Genomic DNA, 20460 nt, shown 5'->3' with positions numbered 1-20460 from the left:
TTCATTTGGCACATTTTATTTTTTGGTTATATGGCTTGTGTTTTCTTTAACTCTGATACTCTGTGACTTTTTGCTTTCTACCTTAGCAATTCTTAAACTCTTTGGTCTTAGGATTCCTTTACATTCTTAAAAATTATTGAGCGCCCCGAAATTGCTTTTCTTTGTTTATATCTTGATATTTACTATATTAGAAACTGAAACAGAGGAAAATTTAAAATATTTATTAATTCATTTAATAATAAAAACATGCATGTTAACATAAATAACATTTTTTAATGAAAAACCCCTTTTCTTTCCAAAGCAAAATACTGCGTTGAGAAGAGTAGTATTGTTTGTATTTTTGCACATCTCTTTAATGTGTGCCTTAATAGAAGACAGGTAGATTCTTATTATCTTCTTCTGCATTCAGTCTGTTCTGATACACTCTTTTGAAGTAGAAAAGAAAATATGGCTTCAAATAAGAATTAGAAAAGGGAGAGGGTTATTTTAATACTCTTCCCACCCCATTTTTAAAAAACATAAGTGTACATATTCTTTGATATCACACCAATGCTTAGCGATTAGTGTTCCTTAAAGCTTTATTGCAGTGAAGAATCTGAGGCCATATCAAGGAACATTTTGTGCTTTGTTGCATTAAATTGCATTGGTTAATCTTGCATTTTGTTTTTTTTTTTTTGGTTTTTTCTTATATTTTTTCTTTTCCCTTCCCTGAGTGCCCCCCACCCCCCCGCCCCGGTTGTCTGCTCTCTCTGTCCATTCGCTGCATGTTCTTCTGTGTTTGCTTATATTCTTGTCAGTTGTATCCGGAAACTGTGTCTCTTTTTGTTGCGTCATTTTGCTGCATCAGCTCTCTGTGTGTGCAGCTCCATTCCTGGGCAGGCTGCACTTTTTACGCACTGGGCGGCTCTCCTTACGGGACGCACTCCTTGCATGTGGGGCTCCCCTACACAGGGGATACCCCTGCGAACACGGCACTCCTTGCGCGTATCAGCACTGCACGTGGCCCAGCTTATCACATGGGTCAGGAAGCCCTGGGGTTGAACCTTGGACCTCGCATGTGGTAGGCGGACGCCCTATCTGTTGGTCCAAATCCATTTCCTAATCTTGCATTTTGAATGGATTTTTGCTCTTATATGATTTTGTAACATCATGCATTGGATCTAAGGTCTTAAAAACATTGTTACATCAAGGTAGTCATTGATATTATGACTGCACTCATCAGAGCTCCTTATTTGGAAGCTGTAATGCTTGCTGTCATAGTTAAAAGTTTTCCAAAATTCTAGTTTTTCACTTGAAAACTCAAACTTTATCATTGGCAACAAATGTTGTTGGTTGTCTTCTGTAGCAGTTTGATATTGTTGATGAATTCCAAAAATAAATATTGGATTATGTTTGTAAACTGATCTTTTCCTCTGGGCATATTAGATTATGTTGGATTCAGAGGTTTACTTGATTAAGTAATCAGGTAAATCTCTTGGGCCAGAAGGGTGTTGAGTCCCCACCCATTGGTGGGTGGGGATTTACAGATAAAAGACATGGTAAAGGACAAAGTTAATGTTGGAGTTTTGATGTTGGAGTTTGATGCTGAGGTTTTAAGCTGGAGCCCCAGGAAGTAAGCACACAGGAAAGAGAAACAAGACTTGGGAGGAGAGGAACCCTGAGCCCAGAAAGAAGCAAGATCTGGGAAGAAAGGAACCCAGGAAGCCTGAATCCTGGCAGATGTCGGCAGTCATCTTGCTCCAATATGTGAAGATAGACTTTGGTGAGGGAAGTAACTTATGCTTTATGGCCTGGTATCTGTAAGCTCCTACCCCAAATAAATACCCTTTATAAAAACCAACCAATTTCTGTTATTTTGCATCAGTATCCCTTTGACTGGCTAATACAGAATCTGGTAATGAGGTATTGCAATTACTGAAGTGCTGAAATGATTTTATAAATGGGTAAAGGGTATTTTTTGGAGGAATTGTGAGATGCTTGATGAAAAGGTCTAAATCGCTTTGAAAAGACTGTTGATAGCAATATGAATGCTAAAGAGACTTTTTATGATGTCTTAGAAGTAAACGATGAAACTGATATTGGAAACTGGAGGAGAGGTGATATGTGTTTTAAAGTTGCAGAGAACTTAGCAAGATTAACTCCTGGTGTTTTGTGGAAGGCAGTATTTGAAAATGGTGAGCCTGGGCATTTAGCTGAAGATATTTCCAAAGTAAACCCAGAGAATGCATCTTGGCTTCTGCTTGCAGCTTGTAGCAAAATGCTAGATGAGAGAGATATACTGAGGACTGAACTGTCAGACACAAGGAAAACAGAAACTGATTCTGGAAGTTCCAAACCTCTGGAAATCAAGCTCCCAGAAGCAAGTGCCCCATTGGAGGACTTAACTAAACTTGGAACTTGTAAACGAGGATTGAAGATGCAGTTATGTCATAAAGACTTGGTGGTAAGTCTCTACTGTCTGATGACTTGGACCCCTGCTTCTTGCCTGTTGAACCAACAAGGTTTTTGAGAGAACTGTATGAACAAAACCACTCTCTTTGGACTAAAAGGGACATGGAAAGGAGAGATTGAAGAAGAAACAGCTTTAAGAGGAAAACCTTGGAAGCTGAATTCAGACATCACCTTGGGCTAAGAGAGGAACCCCACCCATGTATGCAATGACAGTGAGTTTGCCCCAGCAGTTGAAGAGGGCGGATATTCCAGTCCCATGTTCTGGGAGAATTTTGCTGCCCTAGGGTACAGAGAGGGTGGAGCACATTTCCCAAGGATAGGGCAGTTAAGGTCAGCATCCCACAGGTCTGAGAGGGGTGGACTTGTCCCACAAAGGTTAGGGAGGGCTAGGTGGTCAACTTGTTGCTCTTAGAGGGTTGAGTGTGTATGCCAAAGGTTAGAGAAGGCCAGGTGGTCAACTCATTGCTCTGAGAGCGTTGAGCCTGTTAGGGGGAATGTTGTCTTCACATCCCTGTACTAGGGGGTTAAGAGTCTAACCCAAAGATTGGGTGAGGTGTGGCAATCACCCCAGCACTCTTGGTGGGAGAGGTCTGGAGGTCGGTCAACACCCAGATGCTTAATGGCTGTTGGGCAAGCCATTGGAAAAGGTGGGTCCCCGATGGCCCCAAGGAGAAGAAACCATCTTCTCAAGAATGACTCTCAGATTTTGAAATCAAAGAGAGGATGCCCTGCAGTACTGAACTGCAGAGAAACTGTGACTCGTGTTTCCCTCCTAATTTCTCCTTATTGTAATGAAAATGTTTATCCTTTTTCTATACATTTGTGTATTGGAAGCAGATAAATTGTTTTGTAATTTGAGCAGGTCTGTAACAGATGGACTTTGCCCTAAGGCAAACTGTATTTCTTTAAATTGATTGTGATATGATTTAGTACTTGAATTGTTACTGATTTAAGGTTTTTTAAAATGTGATAAAGTCTTTTTGGAATTCGGAGGGTGGATATTGTTGATGAATTCCAAAAAGAAATATTGGGATATGTTTGTAAACTGATCTTTCCCTCTGGGCATATTAGATTATATTGGATTCAGAGGTTTACTTGATTAGGTAATCAGGTAAACCTCTTGTGCCAGTAAGGTGTTGAGTCCCTACCCACCAAGGTGGGATTTGCAGATAAAAGATATGGGAAAGAACAGAGTTAAAGGGTTCTTAATGTTGGAGTTCTGATGTTGGAGTTTGAAGCTGAAGTGTTAAGCTGGAGCTCGAGGAAGTAAGCACACAGAGGCAAGAGAAGCAAGCCCTGGAAAGAGAGGAGCCCTGAGCCCAGAAAGAAGCAACCCCTGGGAAGAGAGAAACCCAGGAAGTCTGAATCCTGGGCCGATGTTGGCAGCCATCTTGGTCCAGCATGTGAAGATAGGCTTTGGTGAAGGAAGTAACTTACGCTTTATGGCCTGGATCTGTAAGCTCCTACCCAAATAAATATCCTTTATAAAAACCAACCCATTTCTGGTATTTTGCATCAGTACCCCTTTGACTGACTAATACATCTTCCTTGGAGCAACAGGCTCATTTGTTCATTTTCAAGAGAATGTCTTCCAAAATCTACATCTGCATAACCATTTGTCAAGTAAAAGTGGTATTACATGAGAAAGGCAGGCACTTCAGCTCACTACTGACAGACAAGTGCTTTTCCTCAAGGTTGTAATTGTACTTATATATGCAGCAGTACTTTATGGGTACTACAGGATATTAAAAAGACATGTAGGCATGTGTTCAAGGGTTAGATTTAATAAAATTACTAATGTTATTGCTTTACTATTGTCATTCTTAGATGAAACTGTTTTGTTTTGTTTTGTTTTAATGTAGTGTATATAGCAGTGATGAATACAATCATCAGCAGTATGATTGGATGCCATTGCCTTCATAAATACTAAGGGGAGCAGATGTAGCTCCTGTGGTCAAGTGCCTGCTTCCCACGTTCAAGGTCCCATGTTCAATTCCTAGTTCTTCAAAAAAACATGAAAAAACTGACTCTCATTGGGAAGCAGATCTATTTTAGTGGTTAAGCACCTGCTTTCCATGTACAAGGGTCCTGGGTTCAATCTCTGGTACCTCCTAAAAAAATTAAAGTAAAAAAATACTAAGGGGCTGTAGTTTTACCCACAGTTACTTCTGCACCATTTGTGCAAATGTCAATACCGTGAAAAGTATAAATAAGGCCCTAGTTTATCTGTGAAAATAGTTTCCACCTCGGGGACTCTTGAAAGGGTCCTGGAGACCACTAGAAGTCTGAGAACCACATGTAGAGAACTGTCAATTTTGGGATTCTCTTCTGTTTGAAAGATCTGTATACTTGCAGATATTTTGTAGGCTGAGTAGTGTTTCTTTGCATTCTGTCTTCATCCAGTAGAAGATTTGAAGCTAGATATCAGTTGGCCCTTCAGTATCATTTGGTCCTTCCATATTTTGTCAAAATGTGATTTAGAAAATTCTTTTGGATTGATTACCTTTTTGGGTTTTGGCAGTTTTGTTCCTTGAGTGAAGTCGCATGCTTTTTGGGTCAGTGATCACTACTTAAAGGCAAGCAGTCCAAGGTACTCAATTTTACCTTAAATAATTGAAGAAACTTGCTTGTTGTAAATTTTATGATTTATAAATTTGTATTGCTACACATTTTAGGAAGTACTGAAAATATTTTCCTTTGGAAACATCACAGATTTTATCATAAATGTTCCTGATTTTCTATACTGGTAACCAAATTGACTAGAAAACTTGGTAAAATACAACTTTTAGTTTAAAAGTCCCAAAGTTATAAAGTGATGCTGGTGACACTAATACTTTCCTTCTTTTTTACTTTACTTAGTTTACTTTTAAGGTGTGGTAGTTTGAGATTGTTTATGGATTCCAAAAAGAGAGATTATGTTGTACATTGGTCTTTTCCTCTGGGCATGAGCCCCTTTGATCGTATTAGATTCAGTTGAGATGTCTTTGATTAAATTATGTTAAGATTAGGGCTTTACACCTTAGTAGGGTGTAACTCAGTTTAAGTTCCTACACCCCCCCCCCCACACGATGGGCTATATAAACTGACACTCAAGAAGACACACAAAAGATGATACACAAGAAAAGAGAAAGAGCTCCACAGATGCCAGAGCAGAGAACTTTGTCATGATAAGGAAGAAAAGAGAGTTTTTTGATCCTGTGGCCCCAGAAAGAGAGACAAGCCCTATGCCCCCCTGTAGCTGAGAGAGGAGGCTGAACCCTTGCAGAGATTGGCAACTGTCTTGCTTCAACACGCAACAACTGACTTAGGTGAGGAAGTATCTCTTATGGTACCTTGAGTTGGACACTTTAGGGCTATGTAGCTGTACGCTTTTACTCCAAATAAATACCCTTTATAAAAGCCAACAGATTTCTGGTCCTTAGTATCGGTATCTCTTTGCCTGACTAATACATAAGGATAAATATAGCTTTTACCATATGCATATTTAAAGGGACACATTATCCACCTAATTAAAAAATGATTTTTTCTTTTTAAGACTGAGATGCTGAATCCTCCTTTGTTTTGAAAAGAAGTCATATAAAGATCATTTTAGGGTTATAACTTTTTACAGTTGACTTTTTTATTTAAGCTATTTTCTTAGCAATGACTGGGAATCTATACCTTATGTTCAGTATAAAGTTTGACTATTTTTTTGTTTATTAGGCCAGTGTAGCTATTTGAACAGATTTTTCCACAAAAATATCCAATTTAAATTTGACAGGTGATAGTTTTTGTGAACTTTAATAGAAAACTTCTGACTGAATTGTTAAGTATATTTATGATGTGTTATTGATTCATTTGCTTCATTTTATAGGAATATATTTGTCCAAAATCCAACTTTCCTCAAAAAAACTTGTTTTTTTATTCTACATAACATTTTATGAACATTAATAGCATGCTGCCAGCAAATGAAATGTGAATTGCACATGATCTTTTTTTTTTTTTTTTTTTTGAGGTGCCGGGACCTCGTATAGGGAAAGCTGGCGCTCAACCACTAAGCCACATCAGCTTCCTGGAGTTGGTTTTTTTTCATTTGTTTGCTTGTTGCTTGTTTTTGTTTTAGGAGGCACTGGGGACCAAACCTGGGATTTCCCATGTGGGAAGCAGTTGCTCAACTGCTTGAGCCACATCTACTCTCCTATTTAACTTTTTAGTTCACTTCAAAGTAACTTCAGAGGATATAATTTTATTTAATTACATAAATTTTGGAGTGAATTAAAATGTGAAAGACAATGGATTTTGATTCTATTTTATAAGTATTGTTGTCAATATCTTTTAAAAAGTCATTTCATTAGGAGAAATTGGCCTAATGAGAGGAAATGAGACCTTTTATAGTTCCTTATCACATTTTTAGTTCTGTTGCACCAATTTGAGTTCTTAGTTTATGCCTAGCTTTAAAGTAAATCATGTGAGTATTAAGTTTCAGAGTTTGGAGAGAATGTTTAGAATTACGTAGACCAGCTTCATCAATTTATTTGGGATGACGAATATGAGGCTCAGAGGGGTTGTGTCTTGGTAAAGGTCTGATAGTAAATTAATAGCAGAACAGTGACTAGAATGTAAGAGTATTGACTTTAACTGTCTTTATTGAAGCCTATTATATATTTGACAGCAAATAGTTTCCACATCTAACAATTTAAATTTTTTTCTTTATACAGATGTCCTTGCTTTGCATGGTTCTGATATGCATGAATTTCAGTTACTATGGTTTAGCTAAATAACATCAATCTCCCAACAACACAGTTCAGGTTTTGTTTACCATGTATAATAACTGTGATAATTGCATGCAGTTCAGACTTTAATGCTAGCTCTTTGGTTCGCAAATCACTGTGCCAGAACCGATGTCCATTCAGAATCTGTTCATGCTTGGTCACTGTGCATCTGTTAGTCAAGTTTGTGCACATACAGCAGAGAGAGTGGTTGTGTTGCCTCCTTTTCTCCCAGTCATAAAGCCTACATAACATTTTACAAAAATAGATAATGAAAAGAGAATTGGCCAATAAAAATGAAAATGTAGCAATTAAATGAAAAGTGATAATATTGTAAGTGAAATTAGATATGATTAGAAGATTTGAAAACAGCTAAATGAAGATAAGACAAGACCCAGGCCTACATGAAGCTATGGTATGAAGCTTATTGAAAAACTCCAGAATAATAAGAAAACATGCACATCATTTAGTGTAAATTGTATTAACAGAAAACCAGGAAGCAGATGTGGCTCAAGCAGTTGGGCTTCTGCCTACCACATGGGAAGTCCCGGGTTCCCAGTGCCTCCTGGAGAAGGCAAACTGGTGCGGCGGGCAAGTGCAGCAAACTGATGAAGCAACGTGATGTAACCAAAGAGTCCCAAAGGAAAGACAATGAAAGACATGACAAACCAGGGAGCTGAGGTGGCTCAGCCAAGGAGCTGAGGCACCTCTCTTCCACATGGGAGGTCTCAAGTTCGGTTCCTGGTGCCTCCTAAAGAGAAAACGAGCAGACACAGCACACAGCAAATGGACACAGCAGACTAGCGGCTGCAAACAGTGGTGGGGGGTGGGGGTGGGGATAAAGAAATAAAATCTTAAAAAAAAAAAAACAGCAGATAGCCATTTATGGTTGAAATGGAGCATTTACTCCTGCTTTGTATCAAAAACTGTTAAAAAAAAAAAAACTGTTAAAAAAAAAAATCCCAAGCAGTTTGACTAGCATTCAGTATGAAACAATGAAATTACTTGTCACATAAGAAAATGGTAATTACAAGGACACTGAAGAAGAACTTTTTTTATTGCTAGTAAAGTCTCATAGTTTAAAAAGTTGACATGAATAGATTAATGTTAAGCTATCTGGTGAAGCTGCTAGAGTATGGATGCTGCTTTGAAATTTGCACTCAGATTACAAAGATTAATTAAGGCAGTGATATAATTTTTGAATATTTAATGTTGATTCATGCAGTCCTTTTTGGGAAGCAATTCAGTCCCATAAGTAACTTATACAATAAAAGATGTATGATTGTGAAGTAGCCATGAAAGAGAGACTATGGATGGGAGTACTGAGGACATTAGTGAAGGCAAACTTATTGACATAAATGAGGATTGTGATTGTGAGGAAAAGGCTGAAGATGTCCCAGAGGAAGTGATGCTGGCAAAAAACTTTACACTATAGGAAATCTTAGAGATATTTCACAAGATTAAAAGTACAAAGGGTAAAATGTTGGCAACCTTTTCAAACATATAAAGAAGTATATAATTGTTCAAGGCATAGAAAAGATACTTGGTCCATATCTTAAGTTGTACATTGAAAAGAAGGCAAGCACTGTTTACTCTTGATAATTTTTTTTACAAAGAAAGAAAATTTTAATTCTCAATGTATTTTATGTTTTAAATTATAATGTACTAAGTATTAGTGGTACAATATTTTTCATTTCCCCATACATTTATAACTGGCAGTAAGAAAGTTTTTGTCAACGGTGACTCATGAATGCAGACTGTGGTTCAGGGTATCAGAGCAAATGCTACTGACAAGTTTATTGTATAAAGTCATATTATTTGTACAATTCCAAACAATGCTCTATTTAGCAAAAAGGCCCTTGCAAAGCTATTATTAAAAACTTGGCAAACACTATGCACATTGACGTTAACATGTACCCTATAATGAGGAACAAGAAGCCACAGTCTCTTTTCACTGACTTCTTTCTGAGCCATTTATTTCCATACCAAACCGCACTCATTCCTATGAAAGCAGTCATGTCAAGTATCCCAGCATGCTTTGTGCTGGCTTATACTTGAATAAGTTTTTAATGTTTTGACAAAAAATTTTAAAAATCATGAGACACTTGTACCTTTTCCTGTTGGTTATTACAATTGGTTTGCACAGTTTCTGCTTTCATAGTCATACATTTATAGTCCTGCACTATCGTGCAAAGTGAATACTGCCTGAATGACAAATACTTTTTTTTCATGATTAAAGTAATAGCTGTACTTTTTCCAAATTAATTTATATATGTGGTGCCTGTGGACTTTTGAACTTGGTAACATTATTTTAAAGATCATGGGAAGCAGACTTGGCCCAATGGATAGGGCGTCCGCCTACCACATGGGAGGTCCGCGGTTCAAACCCCAGGCTTCCTTGACCCGTGTGGAGCTGACCCATGCACAGTGCTGATGTGCGCAAGGAGTGCCGTGCCACGCAAGGGTGTCCCCCGCGTAGGGGAGCCCCACGCGCAAGGAGTGCGCCCCATAAGGAGAGCCACCCAGCGCGAAAGAAAGTGCAACTTGCCCAAGAATGGCACCACACACACCAAGAGATGACACAAGATGACGCAACAAAAAGAAACAGATTCCTGGTGCCGCTGATAAGGGTGGAAGTGATCATGGAAGAACACATAGCGAATGGACACAGAAAGCAGACAGTTGGGGAGTGGGGAATAAATAAAAAATAAATCTTAAAGAAAATAAATAAAAATCACCATGGGAAGTGGATGTGGCTCAAGCAGTTGGGCACCTGCCTACCACATAGTTGGTCCTACATTCAGTTCATGGTGCCTCCTAAAGAATTCAAGCGAGACAGCAAAGCTGACACAACAAGATGAACACAATGAGAGTCACACAACAAGCAGAGAGCAGCAGTGGCTCAAGTGATTGGGCGTCTCCCTCCTACATGGGCAGTCTCAGATTTGGTTCTCGGTGCTTCCTGAAAGGAAGAAGAGCAGACACAGAGAGCATGCGTAACACACAACAAATAGACATAGAGAGCAGATAAGCAGACAGCGAGCACAAACAACAAGGGTGGGGGAGAGAAATAAGTAAAATAAATTCTTAAATATCACCAGGATAAAGAAATTTACAAGAGTAAATAAAGGATGATTGAATTGGAATAGCAATAGGGAAAGACTAGCAATACCATTGTGGGGTTAGGAAGGAAGGCTGGGCATTTAATTTGGAGTGGTCTCTTGCAAGCTTATTTGAAGCTTCTGTTTAAAAATTTGAAGTATGCTCTAGGATGTTTAAATTTTTTTAAAAATCAATTTTATTGATACATATTAATAAATCATACAATTCATCCAAAGTGTACAATCACTGGTATTTGGTATAGTCACATAGTTGTGGTTTCGTCACTATTACAGCTTTTTCATTATTTCAGTAATAATAAAATATAAACAAGAAAATTCCTCACCTCTCAATCTGTATGCTTCCTCCACTGTACTTAGCTGGTGTTTCTGGTTATTTGATCCAAAATGTATAATCAGTGGCTTTTAGTATAATCACAATTTGTACATTCATCATCCCCCAAATTTTAGAACAATTTCATTACTCCAAAAAGAAAGACTCCACACCCCTTAGCATTCCTTCCTCAGATCTATGTAACCACTAATCTTTTTTTTTAAAGATTTATTATTTATTTCTCTCCCTTCTCCTCCCCCCCCACAATTGTCTGCTCTCTCTGTCCATTCACTGTGTGTTCTTCCATGACCACTTCTGTCCTTATCAGCAGCACTGGGAATCTGTGTTTCTTTTTGTTGTGTCTTCTTGTGTCAGCTCTCCCTGTGTGCGGCGCCATTCTTGGGCAGGCTGCACTTTTTTTCATGCTAGGCAGCTCTCCTTACGAGGTGCACTCCTTGCGTGTGGGGCTCCCCTACGCGGAGGGGGGGACACCCCTGTGTGGCACGGCACTCCTTGCGCGCATCAGCACTATGCATGGGTCAGCTCCACACGGGTCAAGGAGGCCCGGGTTTGAAGCGTGGACCTCCCATGTGGTAGGTGGACGCCCTATCCATTGGGCCAAGTCCACTTTCCTATTTGGCTCTTTTATTGGCTTCATTTTTAAAGAAGTTTAGGTCACAGAAGGTTACATCTGTGTCAGGGAAGGATCATTGGTGCAGGTTGTCAATGATAGGTACATGGGAGGAAGCTCACCTGGGTATGCATACAAGCCATATAAATTATTCACATGTTCATGGGGCATTGTCACGGTGGGTGGAGATTCACACAATAACTGAAAGAATACCAAATTCCCATCCTGAGGAGCTCTGCCACATTCTCCAATGGAATAGCAAGAATCCTCTGAATACATTGACAATGACTAGTGAAGGAGGATGGTCCATTGATGGGCCCTTGATATTGATGACTGTGTTTATGAAACTTTACTCTTGAAATCGAAACTTAGCCTGTTTTAATAGGGTACCTAAGAGTTACCTCCTGAGAGGCTCCTTGTTGCTCAAATGTGGCCTCTCACTAAGGCGTACTCAGCATATAAATATATTATCTTCCCCCCAGCATGGTACATGACTCCCAGGGATGAGCTTCCCTGGCACTGAGGGATTATTACCAAGCACCAACTAGCAATGCAACTGGAAAAAGACCTTGACCCAAAGGGGGAAAAGGTAAAAACGAATGAGTTTATATGACTAAGAGATTTCAAAATGAGTCAGGAGGTAATCCCAGAGGTTATGCTTATGCATGTCTCAGGATCTTATTGACTGCCAAAGTTGACACTACCCTAAATAGTTGGGCCCCTGAAGGCTCTTGAGACATCTAGACACTATAGTCAAGGCAGGTAGCTCAGGAGTTAGGTGCCTTGCCAGTGAGCCCTACTTTGGAATTATGCTCCTCAGTGTGACCGAGTTGGACTCATTTGTGGTTTCCCTACTCATGGTTCTTCCAGATGTCTTTGGTAATGATTTTATTGTTTCTTCTCTAATCCCAGCCTCCAAAAAAAATTTCAGATTTTTCTGGAAATTTGGTCTTTTAATAATGATTTTATACATTTCTTAAGTTTATTTCCTGGCCTTTTTATATGCATTTGTCATTGTGAATTGGATCTTTTTTCCCCTATTATATTTTAACTAATTATTGCAGGTTAATAGAAATGCTATTGATTTCTTGAACATTGGATTTTGTAAAGTTACTGAGTTGAAATGTCTTCTTTTTTTTATTAAAGATTTATTATTATTTCTCTCCCTTTCCCCCCTTCCTCCCCTCCCTCCAGTTGTCTGCTCTCTGTGTCCATTTGCTGTGTGTTCTTCTGTGTCTGCTTGCATTCTTGTCAGGAATCTGTGTCTCTTATTGTTATGTCATTTTACTGCGTCAGCTCTCTGTGTGTGTGGTGCCATTCCTGGGTGAGCTGCGCTTTTTTTGCGCGGGGTGGCTCTCCTTGCGGGACACACTCCTTGTGCGTGGGGTCTCCCCTACATGGGGGACACCCCTGCATAGCATAGCACTCGTTGCGTGTGGCAGCACTGTACATGGGCCAGCTCACCATACGGGTTAGGAGGCCCTGAGTATCGAACCCTGGACCTCCCATATGGTAGGCAGATGCTTTGTCATTTGAGCCACATCCACTTCCCGAGATGTCTTCTTATTCCTAACACTCTTTCAGTCTGCTAGCTGATTTCAGAAAATCATGTTACCTGCAGAAAACTTTTTTTTGTTTTCTATTATTTTTACACTTTACACTTCTGTTTTCTTATTGCATTGATTAGTATTTCCTGAAAAAGATAAAATACTGATAATTTCATGGCAAATGTTTTTTCTTACCCATCAACTTAATCTGATTATTAATGGATTCCTGGAATTTTGAGTTGAGAACTATTTTTATAACCTACCTATACTCTGGAAAAGAGTTTTGTTCTTGATTAGTGGTGGAAAGAGAGATTTAGAAGGAAGAGAATGGTGGAATGAAGTATTTACCATCCTTACTTACACTGCTGTTTCCTTATTAAATTTGGCTAATGGTTTACACAAATATTCCTAAGCATTTTTACCTTCTGTCCTACGTTTTTTAAAAAATTAGCAAATAGTAAAGTCCTTATTTAAACAGTACTTGTGAAAACTGTAGATGGCCATGATTGTTTAAAAGGAAAGTCTAAACATACTATATTACTTTGGAGTCTGTTACTAAATTTTTAAAATGATCAGCTTGTTTGAAAATGTACAGAAACACAAAACTCTGATGTCGTGATCATTTTTTTTTTCTCCTGTCCCCTCCCTCTCCCTCAGTTGACCGCTCTCTGTGTCCATTTGCTGTGTATTCTTCTGTGACTGCTTCTATCCTTATCAGTGACACCGGGAATCTGTGTTTCTTTTTTGTTGTGTCATTGTTAGCTCTCCATGTGTGCGGTGCCATTCTTGGGCAGGCTGCACTTTCTTTCGCAGTGGGCGGCTCTCCTTACGGGGCACACTCTTTGCATGTGGGGCTCCACTATGCGGAGGGGACACCCCTGCGTGGCACGGCACTCCTTGCGCATATCAGCACTGCGCATGGGCCAGCTCCACACAGGTCAAGGAGGCCCCGGGTTTGAACTGCGGACCTCGCATGTGGTAGGCGGACGCCCTATCCACTGGGCCAAGTTCGCTTCCCCTGTCATCATTTCTCATGGTGGTTTGTAGTATGTCAATAAGTGTAGTATTTTAATAAGTGTTATCCTTAGAAAGAGTTCCTTGGTCACATACATTTGGAAAATGCTGGTTGAAACAAAATAATACGGGCTTCTGTATACCTCTTAGTAGTTATAAGTTGACATGCATTGTTAATCACCACAAAAGTTATTTGCATTTCCCATATTTATTTGATCACAGAACTCTTTTTCCTTAGAGCGTCTTGCAGGTTTTGTATAACAAATATTGGGAGATTCAAGGTTATACGGTTTGTTTGTGTTTTTGGGATTGAACCTGGACCTCTTATGTGGGAAGCCAGGGTTCAATCATTGAGCCACATCAACTTCCCTGAGTTGGTTTTTTTGTTTGTTTTGCTTGTTGTTTGTTTTTGTTTTTTTCAGGAGACACTGGGAACTGAACTTAGCACCTCCCATGTGTGAGGTGGGAGCTCAACTGCTTAAGTTACATCCACTCCCCTTCTTTTTTTTTTTTTTTAATGGTACTGAGATATGTGCAATACAATGTGCAAGGACCTGTAGATGAAAAATATTTATTTAGAAAGTAAAGTAGCACATACACAAATGAAGTGTACCACAAGTGAACCTGAATGAAATATAAACCAAGTACTATAAGAGAAGGAATAATGAATTCTAAATGGGTTATCAGTGTCATTGAAGAGCTGTATTTTGAAGAAGCACTGGAATATCATGTGGAGGTCATTCCCAGTAGAGATGAAACAATATGAGAATGGCATAGTTGTGGAGTAGGGGTGAAAAATAACAGCTATAGTGATTGTTTTCAAAACTCATCTTTCTTCCTGCTTGGTGCCTTCCTCCTTCAGTGATTTTTCTTAGGATAAGTCCGGTTTCTAAACATGGCTAATATTTAGTGTGACTAAATTTGGGGCACTTTTGATAGTGAAAGGGAGCACATTAACAATTGTGCAGAGAACCTCAGTGTAAACTAGAATTTCTTTGACCAACTGTAATATGTGGTCACCCTATCTGTGTATAATGTCCTGCAGTTTTTGACCTATATCTTTCTCATCAGCTTTTTCTTGCAGCACTTGCGTCCTTTATTCCCTGAATATTAATCCTGCTGGCCATCTCACTGTTCTTTGAAAAACTTTTACATATACTGTTCTTTTCTTGGAACCCTTTCCCAACCTTTGACCTATTTTAACTCCTATTCATCCTTCAGCTCTTAAATCATGGAGGAGTTTTCTTTGCCTTCCCTGACCCTTCTGTCTAGATAGGCTTACCACTTTTTCATTCTCATTCAAAATAGTTCCATCCCTACAAAGTTGTTTACCTCTGTTTGTAATCACTCCTTTTTCAGATGGTTATTGGGCCAATGGGGTTTTGTTCTGTTTCCTGCATTTTATTCAACAGTGTCCGATGTAGAATGTGGATTCAAAACATTTAAAAAATGTACAAATATAGGCAGTGGGAATGGAAAGTAGAGGATTTATCTAAAAATATTAAGGTGTTTTAGAAGTATAAATGGTAATTCTTAGTATTGATTAGTTGAAGAGAATGGGAGGGATACCCTTATTTTGAGGGCCTTTGGGGTATTGGGGGATACCGCTAAAATAAGGAAGGGACCAATGCTGAAAAGAGTAGATTTTAGAGAGGAAGAAAATGAAGCATATTAGATAAGTGTCTATTTGTACTTAGCCATTGAAAAGCCCAGCATCAACTCCCCTAACTATTTTAGAGCTGCTAGTCTTATTATTTAGATGGCATTAAATAAATTCAGAATATCAGCTCTCAAATTGTTACAATATTAAATTCATTTAAAAAATAATGTTTATGCTATTATTCATTCATCATGTTCAGGGCATTTGTGAAGTGTTAGTTTTTTGTAAAGGATGAAAGAAAAAATGACCTTTTTAAAAAAATGAACTTTAAAAAAATGAAAATTATTGATTCAGAATTCGCTGAATTTTTAGTTGTGATCTTATTTGGGGGAGTTGGATATGTTTACTAATTTACAGTATGTTGAGATGTTTTTCTCCCCTCCATTATTAGGGAAGTTGAGTGTTTTGTTTTGTAAATAAAAATGTACTTTACTTTTGGTGTTTAAGTTTGAAAATATAGGGGGCTGGGATTCATTTGGTCGGTGCTTTCTGTTTTTTTATTTTTTTATTTTAAGCAGTGAATTTATTTTTCCAAATGAAATGTTGAACTCATCCCAGCTTTTAAAACAGGAGAACATATATCTTCTGTTTACATAAGTAATAATAGCTGGCATTTATTGTGATTTTACAGTTTGATAAGCCCAATATTAAATGTTTTTTTGTACTAATTTTTTCCTTTCATTTAACCTTCCTAACAACCTGGTGTGGTAGGTATCACTGTATCCTTATTTTATTTTAATTAATTAATTAGTTAATTAATCCCCCCCCAGGCCCAGTTGTCTGTTCTCTGTGTCTATTTGCTGCGTGTTCTTTGTCCGCATCTGTTGTTGTCAGCGGCACGGGAATCTGTGTCTCTTTTTCTTGCGTCATCTTGTATCAGCTGTCTGTGTGTGTGGCATCATTCCTGGGCAGGCTGCGCTTTCTTTCGCGCTGGGCGGCTCTCCTTACGGGGTGCACTCCTTGCGTGTGGGGCTCCCCTACGTGGGGACACCCCTGCGTGGCACGGCACTCCTTGTGCACATCAGCACTGGGCGTGGGCCAGCTCCACTCGGGTCAAGGAGGCCCAGGGTTTGAACCGCGGACTTCCCATGTGGTAGGCAGACACCCTAACCTCTGGGCCAAGTCCGCTTCCCTGTATCCAAATTTTAAATCTGAGGAAATTTGAGGCTAAAGTTATATAGCTGGTAATTGATCAGAGTTGGAATTCAGACTCAAGCAGTGTGACACTGGAGCCCATGCTCTTACTATGTTATCATAGCTCTTTAACTTTATAACATTTATTTTGTGAGTTATAAATATGTAATAATTACATGTTATTTTAGTTTGCTAAAACCTCCTTGGAGCAATATGCCAGAAATGGGTTGGCTTTTATAGTGGGAATTTATGAGGTTGAAAGCTTACAATTCTGAGGCTGTGAAAATGTCTAAATCAAGGCATCATTGTTTGAGATTCTATCTCACCAAAGGTTGGCTGCTGGTAATCCTGGAATTCTCTCAAATGCCAGCTCACATGGAGGCATCTGCTCTTCCATGTCTTGTTTCAGCTTTTGGCTGCTCTATCAGTGACTTCCTTTCTCTTGAATTCCTCTCTGAGATCCTGGGTTCCTTCTCTCTGTCTCTGAGGCTTTTTTCTCTGTGTTTCTCTGCTTTCAGTCCTCTGTTTATAAAGGAATCTGGGAAGAGGACCAAGACCCACCCTGGGTCATGCCTCACTGAAGTAATCCAAAGTCCTTTCCCCCCCCAGCTGAATCCAGTCCACCCACAGGACTGGAATATGATCTTTTTTTTCTTTTTTAAGTTTCTTCTTTTCTGTCAATTACCTGTTTCCTTTTGAAGTACTTGTTCTGTTTGTTCCCTTTGAACCTTCTCTTTCATTCATTTAATTTCTTTCAGAAACCTGAGATCCTTAGTTGTCTTTATACATATATGAATATAAGGTACTATTGATTATTATAGGTAGCGCTTGTGTTTTTTTTCTGTAGCTAAAATGTAGGTAACTAGATAGTTCTGTTTCCCTTAAAAGTTTCTTCCTTGATTGGGAAGGCTGATTGGGTAAAAGTAGGCAATATTTATCAAGAAGCAGCTTTCTTTGAGGTCTTCTCTCATTGATGAGTAGTAGACTTGGGGTGGAGTGTGTCTATGTAGCTACTGGGTGGAGTTGGCTGTGCTTTAAATTTTTCACCTCTGTGTCTCTTTTAAAGGTCTGTAATTATCTTATATTTAACTCTGTTCTTGTATTAGGCCCCAGTACTCACTAAGAACCATCCATGGAATATAGCTCACTTTTGTTTAAAGAGATTTCTGGAGCATTATGCAAAGAGCAGAACATAACTGCTGCTAATTGTTCTGTTCAGCTTTTTTTTTAAGAGGTAATTTGTTGAAAAATTGTTTCCCTTATCTTTTTTTTCCCTTTAAATTAGAGAAGTTGTAGGTGCAATTATGCACAAAATACAGGACTCCCATATACCATACCACTACTAACACCCTGCACTGGTATGGAACATATGTTGTAATTTTTTTTTCCTTCTTTCCTTTTCCCTCTCCCTCCCCTGTCCTGCTGTTTTTGCTGTTTGTGTTCATTCACTGTGTGATCTTCTGTATCTGTTTTTCTTTTTGTCTTCTCATCTTTCTCCTCTAGGATTTACTGGGATTCGATCCTTGGGACCTCTGATATGGAGAGAGGTTCCCTGTCATTTGCGCCACCTCAGTTCTGGTCTCAGCTCTGCTTCACCTTGACTTTCCCTTTTGTCTCTCCTTTGTCGTGTCATCATCTTGCTGCATGACTCACTTGCGCGGGCACTGGCTTGCCATGCGGGCACCTCATGTGGGCACTTGGTTTGCCACATAGGCATTCACATGGCTTGTCATGTGGGCACTGGCTCACCATGCAGGCACTTACATGGGCACTCAGCTCACTGTGTGGGCACTCGACTCACCATGTGGACACTTGTGTGGGCACTCAGCTTACCACATGGGCACTCAGCTTACTGCACCAGGCACTCACATGGGCACTTGGCTTGCTGTGCAGGCACCCAGCTCACTGCATGGGCACTCAGCTCACCACATAGGCACCGCAGGCACTCGGCTCGCCACATGGGCACTGGTTACCATTCAGGCACACCTTCTCTTCTTGTTTTCACTAGGAGGCCCCAGGGATCGAACCCAGGTCCTCCCATGTGGTAGGTGGAGGCCTCATCACTTGAGCCACATCCACTTCCCAACATTTTAATAATTGTACAATTAACTACAGTTCATAGTTCAACTTTGGGTACACTGCCTGTGCATTTTAGCTCCATGGATTTTATTCTATTACCATCTATCTATACAACCTTTTAGCCCTATTCAGACATATGCTTCAGTGAATTACATTTGCAATAATGTGTTACCATAAACACATCTATTACTAAAACATTTCCATCATTCCAAATAGAACATTTTAAGCCTAACTTCCTGTTCCCTGGTAATTGGTATTCTAGATTCTAATTCTGTGAGTTTGCTTATTCTAATTATTTCCTATCAGTGAAATCATATGATATTTGTAGTCTCTTTTATCTGGCTTCAGTATAGTTGTCCCAGCTCCTTTTTGGTTATGACTTGCATGGTATGTATTTTTTTCTATTATTTTACTTTCAACCTCTTACCCTTGAATTTAAGGTGAGTCTTTTGTGGACAGCATATAGTTGGGTCATGCTTTTTGATCCATTCTTCCAATCTCTGCCTTTTGATTGGACAGTTTAAGCCATTTACATTAAAAATCACTAGTGATAATGCAGGCATTTCTACTGCCATTTTGCTGTTTAGCTTTTGTAAATCACCTTTTTTGTCCCTTCAGTTCTTCCCTTAATGTCTACTTTTATAGTTATTTGATTTTCTTTTGTGTTGTACCATGTTGAGTGCCTTCTTTTTTCTATTGGATATAATTTTCATTTATTTTCTTTGGTTACCATGGGGTTAAAGTTTAACATCCTAAATATGTGACATTCATATTTGGTTTGATACCAACTTGACTTCAGTAGCATACATGTATACTTTTCCTATAGCTCTATGCCCATTCACCTTTTCATGTACTTGTTACCACTTATCTTTGTACATTTGATGTCCAAAACCATAGATTTAGCATTACTTATTTTATTTTTGAAAACATCTTTTCTTTGAGGATTTTTTATTGTATTTTTTTGAAGATACATAGGTCACAAAATATTACTTTTTATGTGTTTTCATTTTAGCGCCTCTTTAAATTTAGAAGTGAAGTTATACCAAACAATGAAGTACTGGCATTTATGATTACCCAAATGGTTACCTTTAGCAGAGCTCTTTATTTATGCTGCTTTGAACCATTACCTAGTGTCCTTTCCTTTCAATCTGAAGAAATCCCTTGAGCCTTACTTGCAGGGTAGGTCTAGTGGTGATGCCTTAATGTCTGCCTTTTTTTTTTTTTTAAAGATTTATTTATTTATTTAATTCCCCTGCCCCCTTCCCCGGTTGTCTGTTCTCTGTGTCTATTTGCTGCGTCTTGTTTCTTTGTCTGCCTCTGTTGTCGTCAGCGGCATGGGAAGTGTGGGCGGCGCCATTCCTGGGCAGGCTGCAATTTCCTTCGCGCTGGGCGGCTCTCCTTACAGGGTGCACTCCTTGCGTGTGGGACTCCCCTACACGGGGGACACCCCTGCGTGGCACTGCACTCCTTGCGTGCATCAGCACTGCGCATGGGCCAGCTCCACACGGTCAAGGAGGCCCGGGGTTTGAACCGCGGACCTCCCATGTAGTAGACGGACGCCCTAACCACTGGGCCAAGTCCGTTTCCCTCTGCCTTGTTTTTGAAAGGAAATGCCGCCAGCTCTCAAGTTCTTGATGGGTAGTCGTTTTCTTTCAGCCCTTTAAGTATTCCTTCCACTGCCTTCTTGCCTCCCTGGTTTCTGATGAGACAATAGCACTCAATCTAATTGGGATTGTCTTTTACATAATATGTTGCTTTTCTCTT

The 20460-nt window shown here is 39.3% G+C and overlaps 2 protein-coding genes across 5 annotated transcripts in view; one reads left to right on the top strand and one right to left on the bottom strand.

Moving 5' to 3' along the window:
• KIAA0319L (KIAA0319 like) overlaps positions 1-20460 on the bottom strand; it is a 249023-nt gene that overhangs the window by 1091 nt on the left and 227472 nt on the right. The window lies entirely within an intron of this gene.
• ZMYM4 (zinc finger MYM-type containing 4) overlaps positions 1-20460 on the top strand; it is a 199677-nt gene that overhangs the window by 71171 nt on the left and 108046 nt on the right. The window lies entirely within an intron of this gene.

Source organism: Dasypus novemcinctus, chromosome 9 (assembly GCF_030445035.2).
Source record: "Dasypus novemcinctus isolate mDasNov1 chromosome 9, mDasNov1.1.hap2, whole genome shotgun sequence".
Taxonomy (NCBI): Eukaryota; Metazoa; Chordata; class Mammalia; order Cingulata; family Dasypodidae; genus Dasypus; species Dasypus novemcinctus.
Note: the sequence above shows the minus strand (reverse complement) of the source record. Positions and strands in the feature narration are given on the sequence as shown.